Source organism: Danio rerio, chromosome 7 (assembly GCF_052040795.2).
Source record: "Danio rerio strain M-AB ecotype USA chromosome 7, GRCz13ab, whole genome shotgun sequence".
In the NCBI taxonomy this organism is placed as follows: domain Eukaryota; kingdom Metazoa; phylum Chordata; class Actinopteri; order Cypriniformes; family Danionidae; genus Danio; species Danio rerio.
This window is the reverse complement of record NC_141027.1, coordinates 45402493-45421699: the sequence shown is the minus strand read 5'-3', so window position 1 is coordinate 45421699 and position 19207 is coordinate 45402493. Positions and strand designations below refer to the sequence as shown.

Below are 19207 nucleotides of genomic sequence, written 5' to 3'. Positions count from 1 at the left end.
TTTTTGTGTGTGTGTGTAGGTTTGCAGGTTTCTTGACAGTCTCTCCATCCTGTGCTCTTCGCACCTGCGGCCACGGCTGTGTGGGCATATGGTGAGCGTCAGAGGAGGAGGTGAGAAGTGTGTGTGAGCTTCGGAAGGGAAGAGGGAGTGACAGAGAGAAGGGATTTAATGAGGCTCAACCAGCAGACTGGTAATCAGTGATCTCCCTCATACTGGGCCTTTTTGTTTGAAGCTGCGCCGCAGGATCTCCCTCCCTAACGTGCCGACTGCCTTCCTCTCTGTTTATTCTCTTGCTCTTTCTGTCCTCTGTCTCTTCCCTAAACCTCTCCTTCCTCAATCGCACTCTCTCTTCCTCTCTTTTAGTCTGAATCTAAATGATGAAACACTCTGTGACATACTACAGATATACGGACACTTTATTTCACATTTTAATTAGCTAATTCCTTATTTCATTTTTACTAAATTCATCAACTAAACATTACACTGAAAAAAACTGACATTTTTTGCTAATCTTCACAAATACATTGTTTTTTTGACAGATATTTTAAGTAGCAAGCAGTAACAAATGTTTTCAATAATAACAAATATTTATTGACCATTAAATCAGCATATTTTAAGCATTTTAGAAGGAAAGCATAACCCTTGGGATTGAAGTGATGTACATTGTAGGAATAGATTTCTTAAATTACATATATATTTGTAACATTTTACAATGTAAGCATGTGTTGGATTTATTAGTTATGGTTTGAATAAAATGTTAAAATTTGTTTTATTTTAAAAGTCTGAGAATATTTCGTCCAGATCCGGTTTCCCCCATAAGTTCAAAGACATGCCCTATTGATGAATTGGGTTAGATAAATTGTCCATAGTGTATGTGTGTGAATGGGCGTGTATGGGTGTTTCCCAATGATGGGTTGCAGCTGGAAGGGCATCGGCTGTGTAAAACATATGCTGCATAAGTTGGCAGTTCATTCAGCTGTGGCACCCTAGATTAATAAAGAGACTAAGCCAAAAAGAAAATGAATGAATTTCCTTTAAATTTAGATTTTTAGAGATAGATTATTGTTATTTAGAAATAATTAGAAATGTATTTATTTCCCTTTTTGAGAATTGAAATAATTTTTTTCTGTTTTTAAAGTATGAAGTAATAAGTAATAAATTTTGTAGTAATAACAAATATTTTCATCAATTGTGATTAAAAATCCACCAAATAGTGATTTCCTAGCGCCATACCTCATAAACCTCATACCTCATACCTCATACCCATACCTCAGATTTCTTAACACAGACTCACACCTCGAAACACAATTGTCCAAATGGATAATTTTCTTCTCAAAAATACATTTTGTTAAATATATGCTAACTCTTCAAAATAGAGCACATCTTTCTCTGATCACACTAACTCTTCCAGAACACTGGACATCTGACTCAAAATGAAATGATTCTGTGAAAGAATGGCACTTGTTTTCACTTTACAAGGTACATGCAATCTATCAAAGTACTCAAAATACTGGCTATTGTTGACATTACAAAAATGGCAGAGACTTTTATGTTTCAGTTTTACAGTTATTTGTATGCAAAACTTGCAATCCACCATTTGGACAGTAAATTTCTTGGTTGGGAACTGTATGTCCACATGTACTGTAATGTTCACATTCAAAAGCATTCCAGTAAAAAGCAAATACATTTTTTTTTTACCTTTACTGTTTACTACAGAAGGTACAGTAGAAATGGTATGATAGAGCCGAAAACATTTTACACTTTTGCTTACAGTGAACAAAATATCCATAAAGCACACTTGTGCATTCGGAACAAAGAGAAACAACAGTAAAAATCTAAGATAAAAATGGGGGATCTAAAAAAGGCACAAAATAAACAGATTTGTCTGATCTCTGCACTCTCAGAAATAAAGGTACACGAGCTGTCACTGGGGAGGTTTCTTTTCAAAAGGTACACATTTGTACTTGAAGGTTCCATATTGGTCCCTCAAAAGTATATATTAGTACCTACAAATTAAGAGGAACACTTTTGTACTTTTTAGATACTAATATTTATAATAAATGTATAATTATATATAAATGTAGTTGGAAAATAACCCCTGCCACTGAGTTAAAGCCAGACTGGAAGTGTGGTTTATTTATAAACTAATTTCGAGAGGATCATGTGCTTATGATCAACATGCCTGGCACCTCATTAAATCTGGAGTTTTTCACTCCAGTTATCTTCGTCTTGAAGTTCCACCCCTACTTCCCCCCTTTTTTCCGTTAGGGTGACACGGTGGCCCAGTGGCTAGCACTGTTGCCTCACACCAAGAACACCTCTGGTCCAACCTCCTATCAGGGTCGGTCGGCATTTCTGTGTGGAGTTTCTATGTTTTCCCCGTGTTCATGTGAGTTTACCCCAGGTTTCCCGGTTTCCTCACACCGTCCAAAACCATAGCCAATCGATTAAACCAAATTATCACTCAAGACAACCTTAATTTACGCTTCTCACACAGCGACAAGCAGGGGAGTTTTCGAGACCTTCCTGAGCTCAAACTCCTCTTTCGACCCTTCTAACGGGAGGGAGCCCCGAGCTCGAGGATATTACGAGCTCAGGGCTCTCTCCCGGGACATCATGCCAATTACACTTTATTGATTATCAGCTAAGTGTGAAGTGTGAACTCAATTGTAAATACTAGGGATGCCACGGTTCTCAATATAATACTGAACTGTACGGTACGACCTCCACAGTTCAATACGCACTTGTGAATTGCGGTTTTCTCGGATTTGTGTTTAAATAATTTATGTGCGTTTCATATCTCTTTATTAATCTTTATAAAAAATAACTGTTTTCAAGAAATGTATAACCATGACTGCACAACAATAGCGCCATCACACAGCAATATCACAGTCTGAAGGCAGGATAGCAGAGAAGGTAATAAAGTCCTCCAAATAGCAACAATCCCTCGCTTAATCTTTCAACCAAACGTATTCAACTGGTTCCGAGAGACACATAAAAATAACAAAGGCAGTGCGGGTGTTTATTACTAAAGATTTGCAGCCGTTTTCCTTGATGGGAGATGCAGGCTTTTGTCAATGTATATCCAGAGATGCTGACAAAATTCAAGTTAACACTTAATTTGCATAGTATTGCTGATTATTTTATTTATAAAAGCACTCAATCTGCGTCACAGACTACAGTCTCGCACTTTTTCAGCACCAAGATAATTAGGACGGTTTATTTATGTTTACTTATGTACAAATATGTTTATGTGAAATGGTCAATTTATCTTTATTAACTTCACATGTATGTTTATTTTCAAAGTGTAGGATTTTGTGTTCCCCAGTTTGTACATGGGCCACCAGCAGCTGTGAGATTTCAGTGTTAATTTTTTTATACAATTGACTAGGAACTAGTGTACTTTTCTTGGCTTTTAAGTAAAACAAAATGAGTATTGCAATAAATCGTTTTTATTTTTTTCTCCTTAACCTCTTACTGTTCCTATTGCCTATAGAATTAAAAAAAACACAAGTGTCAAGCCATGAGAACCGAACCGAAAACCGTGTTAAAAAAGTAAATACTACAAAAACAATCCATCATTTGGTTGGTGGTATAGCTTGTCTGTTAAGAAAATGTAAGCATTGTGGAAATCTGTTCACTGATTGCATCTTGGGTGAAAATGACATGAAATGTGCAAATGGCATGGCCACAAAAGACTGATGCTGTGCTAATTGTTATTAGAGTTTTGAAAATGTGACAACTGGCTGGACAAACGCTTTTTATCATCTGAAAAAAATAAAATGTTGTAATTGTGTCATCTAAAGATGATTGTAAAAGTCTGAAAAATGATCTTTTTGTTATCTTGACGAATATTAATTTTATGCAACAAATGCACTAAATAAAAACATTTGTGATTTTCATTTGGAACAAATGCCATCAGTTATCAAAAAAAGTTTTATTCATAATGTATATCCAGAGATGCTGACAAAATTCAAGTAAACACTTAATTTGCATAGTATTGCTGATTATTTTAGTTTTATTTCTCAAAATTGTTTTTCAGTTTTCTTCTTTTGCAGATGCCCTGTCAGGTACTGCTTTGTGTCACAGACGTACTGTATGACACTTGCGAAACTCACCAGCGAGCTAGTTTATTTTTACATCAACAAACCTTCCTAACACAATCTGAGAGTGACAGGAGGAAGAAGAAAAGAGCAGCACGCAGGACTGCAGTCATAGCCTGTGTTTGTGCAAATCCAATGCCATGTTTCCTCTCCTGAGACACATTTGCGTGTGTGTCTGTTTATGTGCAGTGTCACTGTAATCATCTAATGGACTGCGACTGAGATCACCAGAGGACGTTACAACTCACTTTGAGTTTTGTGAATATGAATATAAGAGTAATTTACTGGCCGTGTTTGCCTGCATGTGAGTGCTAACCCTAGGTTAGTAAAGACTTGTCACAATCATTTAAAGCTCTTGATTCAAATGCCTGCTGACTTTACAACCGCAGACTCGCTTTGAAGGGGTGAGACCTTCAGATCCCGCATTTTATCACATCTGTGGCTTCATTTGATGTTTCTATAGCACACATGAGACTGACACTAATTTTTAGGTTACTATAAACCACATAAACAAGCCTTTTATTCATGAGGGTTTTGAATTAGAAGACTTTAGGTGTAAAGTCATTTATGTCCAGTCAGTCTATCCAATGTTTACATTAATACTGCCCGTTTAAGCTCTGAATTGCCTTGTTCATGTGATTATTACTCATGCATGGCTGTAATAATGAGCACTGAAGAATTCCACTGATGAGTGTAAGGAAAGTGCTGAGCAAGTCAATCAGGGAATTCAGTGCACTTTATTCATTCATTTTACCTCTTTATTATTCTATTCATCTTTCTGCACACACAGCATGATGTTTTTGTGTCTTTAAAGCACCTGATTTATGTATTCTCTCATGTGATGGTTTTGTATAATGGTTAAAAATGACCATTTACTTGTTTTATTTCAGTGGCTACCACTTAATGACATCTTAAATGCCTCTTGGGAGTGCCGTTTGTGCCCACGCTGTTCTTGCGTGAACCCACTAGAGGCCGCTGTCGGTCGACCGACTGAATGATTGACTGGGCGACCGGCCAATCGACCGACTCACCCTCCTCCTTCCCTAAACACAACCAATTTTACTGATTGACCCGCCCGCCCGCTTACTTCCCTAAAGGCAGACGACGGTTTACAAAAGCCGTCCAGAAAAAAGAAAACGTCTGATTTTTACTATGTTTTCTGATTTTACCACATTCTCACCCTGTTGTTCACTCGTTCATTTTAATTTTTGGACTCTGTTTTTGTCTTACCTGATTTCAGGAACCTATTCGAACCTGGTCGTCGTCATGATCAACTCCTCTCTGCGTCTCAAGTCCACCGACGTACACGACAAGCTAACTGGACAAACTCGTTGCAGCGGGAAAGCCCTCCACACGGAGGTAAGCGGTCAGCTGGTTAGCGCCAAAAGGAGCGGAGACATACTGCCGGTAGTGTTCTCTTAAAAAATTAAATGCAGCCATATATACCTCTGGCTACATAATTCACGGTCTTCTCAAGAAATGTCCGCAGGACTTTGTTTTCAGAATGAGCCTGTGTTGTAAAGGTTAGTATGATTTGTAAAATGGTAATTTGGTTAATAAAACATATACTAATATTAATTGTATTTTAAATGTGGGTCAGGAAACTTACATGGCCCACATATCAATTTTTTAACATCTGGGCCAAATGCTACATTTTACATCCGGCCCATGTCATGTGCGCCACCTTAAAGACAGTGCCAATTCTGCCAAACCTGACCCACCTACTCGCGGCATAAGATGCTGAAACTGAAATGCCCCTCCTACTTAGAAACCTGAATCTAGTGGTCTCAATCTAGTGTGGCCTGAAACATTTGTGTCTGCAGATCCGCAATTGGATATTATTGGGTCAGTACGGGCCACTGATGAATTTTCGCTGTCCTTTTTCTCTCCTGCTCACAGCTTCCCATGCCCAATTAAGTTGTATTCTAAGGTAGACTTGAACTGAAAAATGGGGATTTCATGATACTTTACGATTAATAGCTGCAATTCTAAATTCCATTAAATCACAAGTAGAAGCCCTCTCAGAAATCCTCCATAATGTCAAACTGAAATTTTCCACACCTATTATGAAGTGAGACACCCTGCTACAGTGAATACCAACATAGGAATGAATACTTGGGAGATGAACAGGCTCTGTGTTCAGTTTAATCAGTATGCTGTACTGGATGGTGCTAGAGGTTTGAACTGGTGTCACATCACACCATATCTATGGGAATGACCCACAGCGTCAGGTCAATTGGCACCATCACTCCATCAACATGTGAAAGTTCTCATTCCAGAGTGAAACCTTGCCTTGTATTTCTCACTGAAAGTTTATACAAGTTGCTGACACAAGTCTTGGAGTCTCCTCTTCATGCCATCCAGGCTGCATTTGAGGTGAATCAGAGCTTAGACCTCTGAAACTTTCCTTCACAATGGGGTATATGCACAGAGACTTTTCATTTCAGCCAGCCAGCCTCAGTTCTGCGGGTGAACTGTGTTTCTATTATGAAATTGCCACGTTTAAGGTCTGATTTCTTTAAAAATAAGTGATCTTCACTACCTGATGGATATACGGTATAAAGTGGGTCTTAGACTGAACAAAAACCACTGCATTAAATTCCATTCCCCCCTGCCATGTCTTTGAAATATGACAGTTTATTTTACCCCAGAATTTTTAATTAAGATTTTGCCTGATGATCCTGACGGTGCTAGCGTTTAGTCTTTTTATCTCGTTTTATGGTTAAACAACTATAAAAATCCTTAAGTCTGTTTAACTGAATGTATTTTATTGACATTATAACATCGATGCTGGAAAAGAAACCTTATGAAATTGAAAATAGTCACATTAACCTTTCATTAGAAGTTTATCATTGGCTGAAAAGGTTCAAAAACGTTTTTATAACTAAAAAGTTTGAAATATAAACGTCTGGGTTTAGGACTTGCAAAAAATGCTAATTGGGATGTTTTTCAGAATTATACATTCATGTCTAAAATTTTAAGAGATGTTAACTTAAAGTTCTGAGAAGAAAAGTCTGGATTGTGTCAAACAAAAACTGAGCGAAAAATACCTTTGTAAAAAGGCCTTGTCCATAATCATGTCAGTCAAGCTTCAAAGGTAAAAAATAATGGCAATTTATCATTACAAATATACTCCATCTAAGACTGTTGATGATTGATATGTGCAGGTTAGAGCCTGCATCATTTCAAGGTATGTATTTCTTATGATTTTGCACAGAAATTTCCAATCAGAATTGCACAAAAACATCCAAAAAGGCTTTACAGCACCTGCCCACTACATCTGCCAGCTTAAATAAAAACTGAAACCTCATTATACATTGTTTTATTGAAAACTGACAATGTATGAAATCAGGCAATGCCAATAAATGCACTTGTGATTTGTGAAGAGAAAACAAAACTATCAAAATGACACTTTTAACTACACTGTACAAATCCTGGTTGCCTTAAATTTTTAAGCTGAATAAAATTAATCTCTTGAGTTCCATTGAAATTATATTATGTTAAACTGACCTTAACAGCTTGTGTAACTTATAAATTTAAGTCAGAACATGATTAAAGTTACAAGGAACTAAAACATATGCTGTCAGGACTAATTGATCATAGATTTTTTGTACCGTGTATATAATAAAGACACAGAAGTGAAGTTAAGTCATGAAGTTGTCCATTTGCTTCCCTAATAGGCTACTGTCTTTGACAAATGCTTCTAATGCTATATAAAGACTGTATTTGTGAAGTTATAAGTTTGTAATGGTGAATTGCTGGTGTTCAGGACTTGTTTGCAGTAATCTGACTAATGGCTTTCTGTTTCATTCAGACTGATGAAACTGATAATCTGGAACTGTAACATCCTCATTTTATCAGTGTCTGCGTGTGCCATTATGTATAGCATTTTAGCATGTTAGCAAAGACAACTGAACTTAAACTCTGAAAGCTGGACTGACACTGTTATAATTCACCATAGTCTTCTGTATGTGAAGCTGCTTTGACACAATCTACATTGTAAAAGCACTATACAAATAAAGATGAATTGAATTGAATAGAAAGCGGCAACACAGTGACGCAGTAGGTAGTGCTTTCGCCTTACAGCAAGAAGGTCGCTTGTTCGAGCCTTGGCTGGGTCAGTTGGCGTTTCTGTGTGGAGTTTGCATGTTCTCCCTGCGTTCGCGTGGGTTTCCTCCGGGTGCTCCCGTTTCCCCCACAGTCCAAAGACATGCGGTACAGGTGCATTGGGTAAGCTAAATTGTCCGTAGTGTATGAGTGTGTGTATGTGAATGAGTGTGAGTGGATGTTTCCCAGAGATGGGTTGCAGCTATAAGGGCATCCAATGCCTAAAAACCTGCTGGATAAGTTGGTGGTTCATTCCGCTGTGGCCACCCCGGATTAATGAATGGTCTAAGCCGAAAAGAAAATGAATGAATGAATGAATTGAAAACACACTTACCTAAAGGCTTTTCTCACCCCAGAAGTACACACATACAAACGTATATTACTTGCATTAACAGCAAGTCTATGCAGTGACAAGCTGTGCAAGACCATAATAAAGAGCCTCCAACAGATAACTGCATCTCACGCAAACACACATACATAACATACATGTACTCTTATCTGCCAGCACACCCTTACACATATTTCTCTCTCTCACACACACAGAGACACACACACACACAGTGCTGTTATTTTTCCCGTCCCCTCTGTCGTCTCTCTGTCCCCTCTAACGGTCATCTAATTGATAAATAATTCAGTGCGACAGGCTCTCTGGCAGCCCTGTCTTAAGTAAGCGAAGCCTCTGATTTAGCAGTGTCATCCACATGATCCTAAAAGCCAAGGTCATCTTTTGCAGATTACTAATGCTGCTGGACCGAGTTATGATGCTGTTGTTGTTTAATGAAGGAAGTCAAACCGCTAGTGCTACACGCTGAACTTATGAGAAATGAGTTTGACTAGAAATTACAGAATTAATCTGATTTTGGGGCGACGCAGTGGCACAGTAGGTAGTGCTGTCACCTCACAGCAAGAAGGTCACTGGTTTGAACCTCAGCTCAGTTGCCGTTTCTGTGTGGAGTTTGAATGTTCTCCCTGTGTTCGCGTGGGTTTCCTTCGGGTGCTCGAGTTTTCCCCACAGTCCAAAGACTTGCGGTACAGGTGAATTGGGTAGGCTAAATTGTTCCTAATGTATGTGTGTGTGTGTGGATGTTTCCCAGAGATGGGTTACACCTGGAAGGTCATCTGCTGCGTAAAAACGTGCTAGATAAGTTGGTGGTTCATTCCGCCGTGGCGACCCCGGATTAATAAAAGGACTAAGCTGACAAGAAAATGAATGAATGAATAAATCTGATTTTGATTCACTGTAGTTGTAACAAATTAAAGACAGCTAAAGCTTCACCAAGATTAGGTCACGCAACAAAACAATGACCCCAAGTCTACCTGCAAACCTACATCCGAACAGCTGTAGAGGAAAACAAACAAGGGGTTGCAATAGTCCAGTCAAAGTCCAGACCTCATCCTCCCTGTAATGCTGTGATCAGAGCTGTGCAAAAAAATTAAAAATAAATATAGCTGCAAGCAGCAAATGCGGGGCCAAGCAATGAAGAGGCCCAATGACAAAGCAGTCCAGAGGCCATAAGCAGCAATCTCTATAGAGCAGCAGATCAAGTGAAACAATGAGTTCTGAATACATTTGAAGTTCATTTAACTGGACATGTAAGCAAAAACATACGAAAATGAATCATTTACTGGTTTATAACTTTTGACCAGTAGGTGGCACTGTTACGAAATTTATGTGATGTGGTCAGTGTGAGGTGACAATCACATGCAATAAGTTTTGTGCAGTTTAGCATTCTACCAGCACATTTTTGGTGCAGTAAACAACAACCATATTGCCTATTACCACACAAAAATTTATAACTTTTTGCCAGCAATGTCTGAAGATCAAGTGATCTAAATTTGGTGAAAATTGGAGCAATGGGCTAGGAGGAGTTTGAAAAAAGTACGTTTTCAAACAAATTCAAAATGGCGGGCAGAAAGTTTTGGCAAATATGGCACATGAGGTATCTCTGTTTTCAGCATGACCTAAGGAATAATTTGAGGACAATTCCTCATCAAAATTAACCTTTGCTATCAAAAGTTATTACCAAATTTGTAAGTTTCATTATTAACATATAAGATGAAGATCAAAAGTCAAATTGGTGAAAATCGGACCAACAGTCTAGGAGTTCGAAAAAGTAGCGTTTTCATTGGCATAACAATGGCAAACAGAAAGTTGGTCAAATTATGGAAAATTTGGTTTCAATGCATGCACGACCTTCCAGGGAATCTATCAAGACCAGTCACGTGACAATAAGGTTATTGCATTAGAAGTTATTAGCATTTTTCTAAATTTTTATAACTTTTGACCACAAGGTGCTATAAAATTTTTGAGCACTTTCAGGGCTTAGAGTTGAACATGCATACCAATTTTGGTGACAATACCTTAGTGCGTTCATAAAATATGGTGTTTTTGGACAAAATTAAAAATGGCCGACACCCAAAATGGTGAATATGGGATAATTGGATATCAATCGACTCAGAATGTTCCTCCGAATGTAATGAGACTAATTTTGTAAATTTTGAACCAAGGGCTCACGAGATATTTGGAAAAATAGCCATTTTTCGTATCTCCTGACCACTAGGTGGCGCTGTGCCAAAACTGTGCACACAGCCTCAGACCATAGTCGTCATAACACACAGCAAGTTTGGTGAGAATAACCCAAAGCGTTGGGGAGATATGGCCTCATGTTTAATTTTACGATGCCTTCGAACAATTCGTTTGAGTACAATGTTACAACCGTTTCATTTATCATCTTTCTTTTGATAACTTTTTGTCAGCATGGTTTGAAGATGACCTTGTTCAATTTTGGTGACAATTGACCCAACCCTCCAGGTAACCGTCTTTTACAAACTCATAATTAAAAAAAAAAACTAAACCTTACGATTTTTTAAGTTTGGTATCACATTGCATTGGCATAAACCAATGAATCAAGGGAAAAAAAGAATTTTGAATTTGCCACCTACGGTTCAAAAGTTATAACTATTTAAAAATTCCAAATTTGGAAAAGTGGTGAGGTTAGAGAGTATGGTTTATAGGGTCCAAATTTGGTCCATTTCATAAATCCAACGTCCTCTACCCATGTGCCAAATTTTATAACTTTCCTACAACGGTTATGTGGGCTGCTATTCAAATCATGGCGGAAGAAGAATAATAACGGAACAAAAACAATAGGTTCGGTGCATGGCCCCTAATAAAATCCAGAACTCTTCCGAAATCATCTGAGAGACTAATGAGCTCATACAGAAAACCCAGCAGGCACAGGACGTCAACGTGATGTCAGATTGACGTTGTACCTCAAAGTTTCAAATCCCCTTTTGTGATGATTAATACTGCTAGGCCTCATCTAAACTAAGTTGTTTCTCTCCTTTTCAAAAGCTACACATTTGTACCTAAATGGTTCATATTAATACCTCAAGGGTACACAAAAATAAAGGAACAAAAAAAAGTATATATATATATATATATATATATATATATATATATATATATATATATATATATATATATATATATATATATATATATATATATATATATATATTTTAATCACGAGCTTTAAACTATACCTATTACAACTCAGTGAACCATTAGGATCCTAGGCGGACCCAATTGTCAGGGGGGAACCGATTTCTCATGACACCGGGACAAAGAGTAAGAAGGTTTTATATGTTTTTTTTGTTTTGTTTTATGAAGTAGCATTTCTGATGAGTGAGCACTGCTACTTCCCTGTGAATACATAACAACTGTACTTTAGGTTTTGAATAAATTGTCAATTGTAACCAGCAAACTTTTGTTTCTACATGGAAGAACAGGAATGAGAGATTTCAATGGCTCTCTGTTTTTAACTTGCCTGCTCAAGGTGACTGAGCTCAATGTAGTTTTAATAATTAATCTTAAACACACACACACACACACACACACACACACACACACACACACATGCTCCTTTCAAATCCAGTGTCACTATCCACCAGGCTGTGTAATGAAACTGGTATGATTGGTCATCCAATTGTGCTCAAGGTGCATATTATAATCGTGACTTTTCAAGATACAGATTGAGTCAGGGGTGTCCCTGTGCACCTTTTACCTAGGCATGGGTTTTAGCAAACTGTTTCAGTCACCTTATTTCAAGTGGTCATCCGAGATTCATTACCATTTCCACTTGGTGTAATGAACATGCATTCAAGTGCATCTCCTCTGACCACTTGCATTTAGATTTTGACAGAATTTATTCCATCTCATTTTGTCATCCTCTACATCACTTTTGCTGGTGTATGATGAAGTAGTGCTGCTGAATGAACAAAGCAATGCTGTGCTACTCATGAGCGAGTAGTAGGGGAAAAGTGAATGAAAACTACCATTTTGATTATAACAAGGTTATAAAAGTTTTAGATTTTTCATTGGTTCATTAATTTCTGTCTTTTGACTCTGGGGAAACCGGAGCACCCGGAGGAAGCCCACGCGAACAAGGGAAGAACATTCAAACTCCACACAGAGACACCAGCTGACCCAGCCGAGGCTCGAATCAGCGACCTTCTTGCTGTGAGGCGACAGCACTACCTTCTGCGCCACTGCGTTGTCTGTTTTCAAATTCAGTTAGATTTAATAAGTTAGTTTAAGATACATTTTTTGCCACAAGAACACTACCATCTACCACTACCATCTACCCATCCTCAAAGTCAAATACAACAGCACACAAGACAGTAGTCTTGAGTAAAATACTTGTGCAGCGCTGCTTCTAAAGTAAGACACACAGTAGTGATAGGAAGTCTGACCGCGAACCGGATCTTTTGTGACAATCCTCCATCCATGTTAGGACTTAACATACCAAAAAATGTAATCAGCTACCATTGCTTCATTCAGTTATAACATCACCACGATCTCAAGTTTCTTAGGGTGCTTTCACACCTGTGAATCGATTCAGTTGTTCCCAAACAGAGATTACAATTGTTACATTGTTGCTCTTTGCTTTTGGAGCGGTTCGCTTTCACACTGCAAAGTTTCTAATCGGACCAAAAGAGCTAAAACAAGTCACGTGCGAGTAAACTCTCCTCACATTGGTCAGAGTGTCAGGGTTTATTTTGCAGCGTCCCGCTAAGCTGTCAGGAGAGGTGGTGGTTTGGTGGTGATTGACAGGGTGTGCGCCTGCGACGTGTCTGAGGAGAGATGCGGTGGGGAGGGGTGAGAAGGGTGCGCGACGTAGCCTATTTGAGGACCGGGAGGGAGACGCGAGATTACTGGGAGATCATCACTCGTTTGCGGGCATCCGGAGACTCGCGAAACTTCCCGCCATACTCATAATTCTCTCTTCATATAGCCGTAAGCCTATTACATATCCATAAAACACTGTGATATAACCGCACTCGGATCGGATCGCTTTCTCATCGCAATCGAATCGCTCCAGGGTTCGTTTCAATCGAGCCGAGACCACCTCATTCAAGCGATCTCGGAGCGATTACTTTGGCGCGGAACAGAGCGCGATTGCCCTGTTCACATATGCCAAACGAACCGCGCTAACTGGGCAATTGAGATACGTTCTGAAACAAAAGTGTAGGTGTGAAAGCACCCTAAAAATGTTTTAATTTGATTTCAGTTAGCGAAATGTTTTTAGATTCATTATTTTGTTAGTTTTCTTAACTATAATAACCTTGGATTTTAAGCCATTTTGGTATGTTCACAAAAAGTTCTTTATAGTAGACAAAGGTCCTTTGAATTTTTAAAAGGTTCTTCACACTACATAACAATTGTTCTTTAAAAAACTTTTGACCTTATTAAGGTTCTTAGTGGTAACCGCACACCCGAATAGAAATGACACTGTGGCGTGCCACATCTTTACATTATTTTCTACTTGCCACAAATAGATGTCAAATAGCACCACATGTGTTGTATCAAATTCAGCACAGAGCGCAGGAGCATTGAAAAGGGTAGGTCATGGAACAAACATGCACCCGTTCTCTGTCCATAGATGTGCAGTTTGCGTAACAGGAATACACAATACGCTCATAGAAAACAATGCTTAGAACTTTAAAAGATGTGGTGCGACGCGATGGTGCTATTTCATCTGATGTGTGTGACCTCCTTTGAGAAATCTTTCTGTGAGCAATCGTAGAAGTTCTGGCACTTGACCCTCCAGTGTATTCATTTGGCTAACTTATGGATTTTGTTCTCCTGTCTGACATCCATGGATTCATTCATTCATTTTTCTTCAGCTAAAGGCTGATTTAAACTTCTGTGTCAAGCGCACGCTCTGGCACAACCTTCGCACGATTGCGTAACTCTCGCCATGGCTGATGTTGACACTGATGCGCACCTCTCAAAAAATGTAACTACATGTCGAAGTGATGCGTAGCACAAGCTCTGTGATTGGTCAGCTTGGTAACGCTGACAAGTGTCGGTGGGGGTGAGAGACACACAAACCCCATGGAGTAAGTGTTTACAAGTGTCGATGATCATGAAGGAGCTCCAGATAGAAACTTTGGTTTTGTGTTTACCTTATGATTAATGAAGTTGTTGCATGTCCGCCAGTTCCGGCCTCTGAATGAGCGAGTTGTAGCCACTTGTACATCAAGGTAGCGTTCCGAAAAAACAAAACACCAGCAAAGAAACTTGACACAGAGGAACATAAAAACCTTCTGCCAGCTAGCGTTTCAGAAGTGTTATTGCAGAGCAACACAAACAGCATGCAGAAGTATAAATGCACGACTACACGCAACTCAGGCCTTGTGGGTCACGCCGATCACTCAACGCAGAAGCATAAATCAGGCTTTAGTCATCAGGGGTTGCCACAGCAGAATTAAACCACCAACATCCAAGGATATGAAATACAAATTCCATTACACACCCACTGACTGTGTATTTGCCATGGACCAATAGTTGCTTAAAGGCGTTTAGGTACAAAAAATGTTAGCTTTGGTGAGATGTTGTTTCGAACTGCCAAAACAAACTCAAATCAGACTTTTTGTTTTGTCCAGATTTTCTTAAATGGCGTTATTTCAGTTCGTTCTTCTATTATGTTTCAAGTGTATCAGGGCTTTAAGGCTAAACAGACTCTGGAACATTTTGCCTGCTACAGTAGCCACGCCTCAAAGCTATTGGTCAGCCAGAAAAGTGACTGACAAAGTTAGGAAGACTGCTTTCAATTCAATTTCAGTTTAACATGTACATTTAAGTATGAATAGGATACTTAGTAGGGAATGAGCAATAGATTGGGTTAATGGAATAAACTAAATGAGGATCAGATTTAAGAAGTTGTGGGAACACTTCATTCCCCTTAGTTTAGTGATGATTTTACCATCTTAACTGCCTACAAGGGGGAGTGTAACCTCAAGCACAATCAGTTTGGCTGAATCACTACAATGTTCAAGGAAAAATGAGCTCTGCTTAGCACGCGGCTTCTGGTTCCTCCTTCTTCTGTTTAATGGTCTAGAATGATTAAGTGTCGGGTATAAAATTCTCCCTCTCCTAATGGCTGAGGGGAGAAGGAAGAGAGGAAGGGGGTTGGGCAGAATGACAAAGAGACATATCTTCCCCCATAGAGGCTCCATGCTGTGTCTGTCACACACACAGAACCCCCACTTTCGCACTGTCCTCCCTTTCCACACCTCCCAAACGAGTGTTTGGCCGGGTTTGTTACTAAAGTGTGCTGCAGAGCTTGAATAGACTGCAGGCCTGCCGAGGTGCTGTGCAATCTATATAGACGGGGGAGGGAGAACGAGCAATACAGGGAAAAGGGTAAGAAGGCAGACCCAGCCCTCCTGGTGGCCATTAAGCTAACTCGTGGATCAATACTGGTTGTAAGTATGACTGAGCTCGGGTTGAAAGCCTTCTATGGACCCGTATATAATGACGGCCTTACAGAGCAGCTGCACAGATGGACAGAGCATTGGCAGGCCATGAATCACAATGGGAGAGAGGGGTGGTTAAAAACAATGGGAATCCCCCTTGGAGTGTTTCAGCTTTTGTTTTAGCTTTAATTTTTGAACCCACCTTTCAACGCTAGAAATCTGTGTTCGTTAGAGAGAAATCAGTTCATTTAGGTGAGACAATAAGTGTTTTTTTCCAGCATGTACTGCTGCAATAGTGTATTGACCTGGACCACAGTTAACCATTGACTTACATTTGTAAGGGTCAACCAACAGCCTTCTTGTGGTCATATGACATGGATTTAGAAACCACACATTTTTTTAGCTTCTGCGTGCTGACTTATGTTCGCTTTATTTACATATTTTGGGACTTTTCCACTAGATTTATCTAAACAAGTCACCAAAAAAAAGTCCAAATTTGATTTTATAGACTTTCATGATCTCTGAACCACTCTAAACAGATCACAGCCACATCCAAACAATTGTTATATCTTCCAGTTTGTCTAATCTCTGTTTGTGTGTGTGTTTTTTTAGTGAAATTGATTATTTTAACCAAATATATGAAGTAATGATGGATTGTTTCTCATGTATTTTAATGACACCCAAAATAAACAGAATTTTTTATTATTAAGTAGGGTAGGGATTACATCCAACACTGAAAAAGAAATGATTCAAAAAAGATTTCTTGGATTTACTTAATTTCTTTCAAGTAAAGTGGTTGTAAACAATTTATCTGGGCTAAATCTAAACAAACAATTTAAGTGGATCATTACTAAATTTCATTTGTCTAAATTCAACACATATAAACTGTTTGCAATAATTTTAAAGAAATATTTTTTCAGTGAAGTTGTAATCTTTTCTTTAGAGAACTTGTGCTTGGAATGTGATGGAGCTCACTATGGGCCATGGGAACCTTCAGATTTCCAGCATCATCACTCGTAAAGCATTCTCATGCAAGCCAATTTTCTTCTTATATGCTAACAGATACCCACACAGTTACAAGCATGCCCTGTAATCAGTTCTTAGTGCTTATGTGAGACAGTGTGTGATCCATTTCATTCATTCATTTTATTTTCGGCTTGGTCCCTTTGTTAATCTGGGGTCGCCACAGCGTAATTAACTGACAACATATCCAGCATACGTTTTACCAGCGGATGCCCTTCCAGCTGCAACCCATCACTGGGAAACACCCACACACACCTAACACTACGGCCAATTTTAGCTTAGCCAATTCACCTGTACCACATGTTTTTGGACTGTGGGGGAAACCGGAGCACCCACAAATGCAAACTCCACACAGAAACGCCAGCTGACCCAGACCAGACTCGAATCAGCAACCTTCTTGCTGTGAGGCGATTGTGCTACCCACTGCACCACCAGTGATCCATTTCACACTGATTTTAAATTATTTATTAATAAAATACTCTAATAATGGTGATAAATATGACTTTAATCTATATCGTTCTCTGAGTAAAGGGATTTAGAGGAGTAAAAGTGAAAGATCAAATGTTCTCATGTGGCGAAAGCGACAGGAAAGCATGTTAGGTTTTGTGCCAAGGCTCCAGTATAGAACACATAGTGCTGGTGTATCCAAGCACTGCAGCTGCGGCTGCACAACTATGCACTGTGTAGAGAGCCTTTAAATCAAGATGCAAGCAGGGCCTCTCATCTGTTGTGCATGAAAGCTAAGGAAAAGAGAAAGAATAAGAGAGGAAGAGAGCGAGAGAGAGAGAAACTGAAGGAAGGAAGGAACTTGCTCCCCAAGCACAGTAAGATGGGATGAGGAAACTGGACACCTTGTATAGAAAATTCCTCTCACTGGACCACTCCCCTACTTCAAACCAGAGATTTCTTTTTGATGACAAACAGCGATGCATCTCTAAGACCCTTCCAAGATCATTTTAATTTTCAGTTTATAAAGTTAAATTAGGAATAATAAAAATAGTTATTCTAATTAAAATGTCTTATTCAAAATGTCTTTAAAGCCGTGTTTGGAAAAACAAAGACAAGTATTTAAAAAGCACAATAAGGTTTTAGTGATCGGCCACTTTAAATGAGAAATGCCACTGGATAATATCTATCTAAAGGTTTTGTTTTTTCGAAAGGGGCAGGGGGTTACAGAATATGCTAATCTGCCTTTCACAAATGTTAAACAGAGGACAAGTTTAACAGTGACTCAAAAAACACTGAAGCCAGTGAGTTCATTCACCCATCCCTCTCCCACCCCCCTCAGCTTTAGAGAACATTCCTTTCATAAATCTCTATGCCTGTTTTTTTTTTTTTAAGAAACCCAAGAATTCTTACTTGGTATGTGGAGGAGCTCATTATGGTGCCTGCGGAGGGCACTTGGGAACCTTCAAATATTTCCAGCATCTTCTCTCGTAAAGCCTTTCTCATGCAAGCCTCTTTTCTGTAACACGCAAACTTACAAATGTACCCTGTAATCAGTTCTTGTACATTAGTGAGACAGCGAGACGTGAGTAGGTGAGACCAGCAAGATTGCAACTTACTTTTTTGGGCTGAGTATTTTCCTTTCTGTGCCAGGGCTGTAATTTGTGTGTATCTGTACATGTAAGGCATTATAGTGTTAGTCAAGGCCACTCTGAGCTTTCATTTTATGCAAGAAATATTTCCAAGTCCTGTCCACCACGGCACAGTCTGCTGAAATATAAAGCATCTTGTCATCCTAAAATATTACTGTGAAGAGTGAAAATGTCACCATGTTGTACCGCAACCTGACTGAAGAGTCTCTGAACAGACATTTGTATTCATGGCCATGTTCCATGTTACTCAAAACAACACGTGTCTGAGGCCCAGCCCCACAGAACAAATTTACAAAGTCAATGACTCTTGGGACATTGTTGAAAAGGTGACCTGCCAGTCAGATCTTTTCAACTGCACAAAATGGCAGAAAACAGGCACTGAATGGAACAGTTGCAGTGTGTTACAGTACTCTCCTATATCAAATCAGAGATTACATTCCACATGCTGAGCACATGTTTTAGAAAACAAAATGGGGTCACACTTTATTTTGATGGTCAGTTTGTTGAATTTAAGTTACATTGCATCTACATGCCAACTTACTGTCAGTAGATTATAAGTAGACTATTATGTTGGGGTTAGGGTTAGTGTAAGTTGACATGTACTTCTTATAG

The 19207-nt window shown here is 39.0% G+C and overlaps 1 long non-coding RNA gene across 2 annotated transcripts in view; it reads left to right on the top strand.

The window, feature by feature from the left end:
- Positions 1-5679, top strand: part of LOC147836089 (uncharacterized) — a 35692-nt gene extending 30013 nt beyond the window's left edge. Inside the window, exons 2-3 of one of the 2 annotated variants that reach the window (XR_015496120.1) lie at positions 20-190; positions 5344-5679. This is a non-coding gene — a long non-coding RNA (uncharacterized LOC147836089). The remainder of the gene's footprint in view (positions 1-19; positions 191-5343) is intronic. The other variant, XR_015496119.1, reaches the window with a different exon arrangement.
- Positions 5680-19207: the final 13528 nt, after the last annotated feature.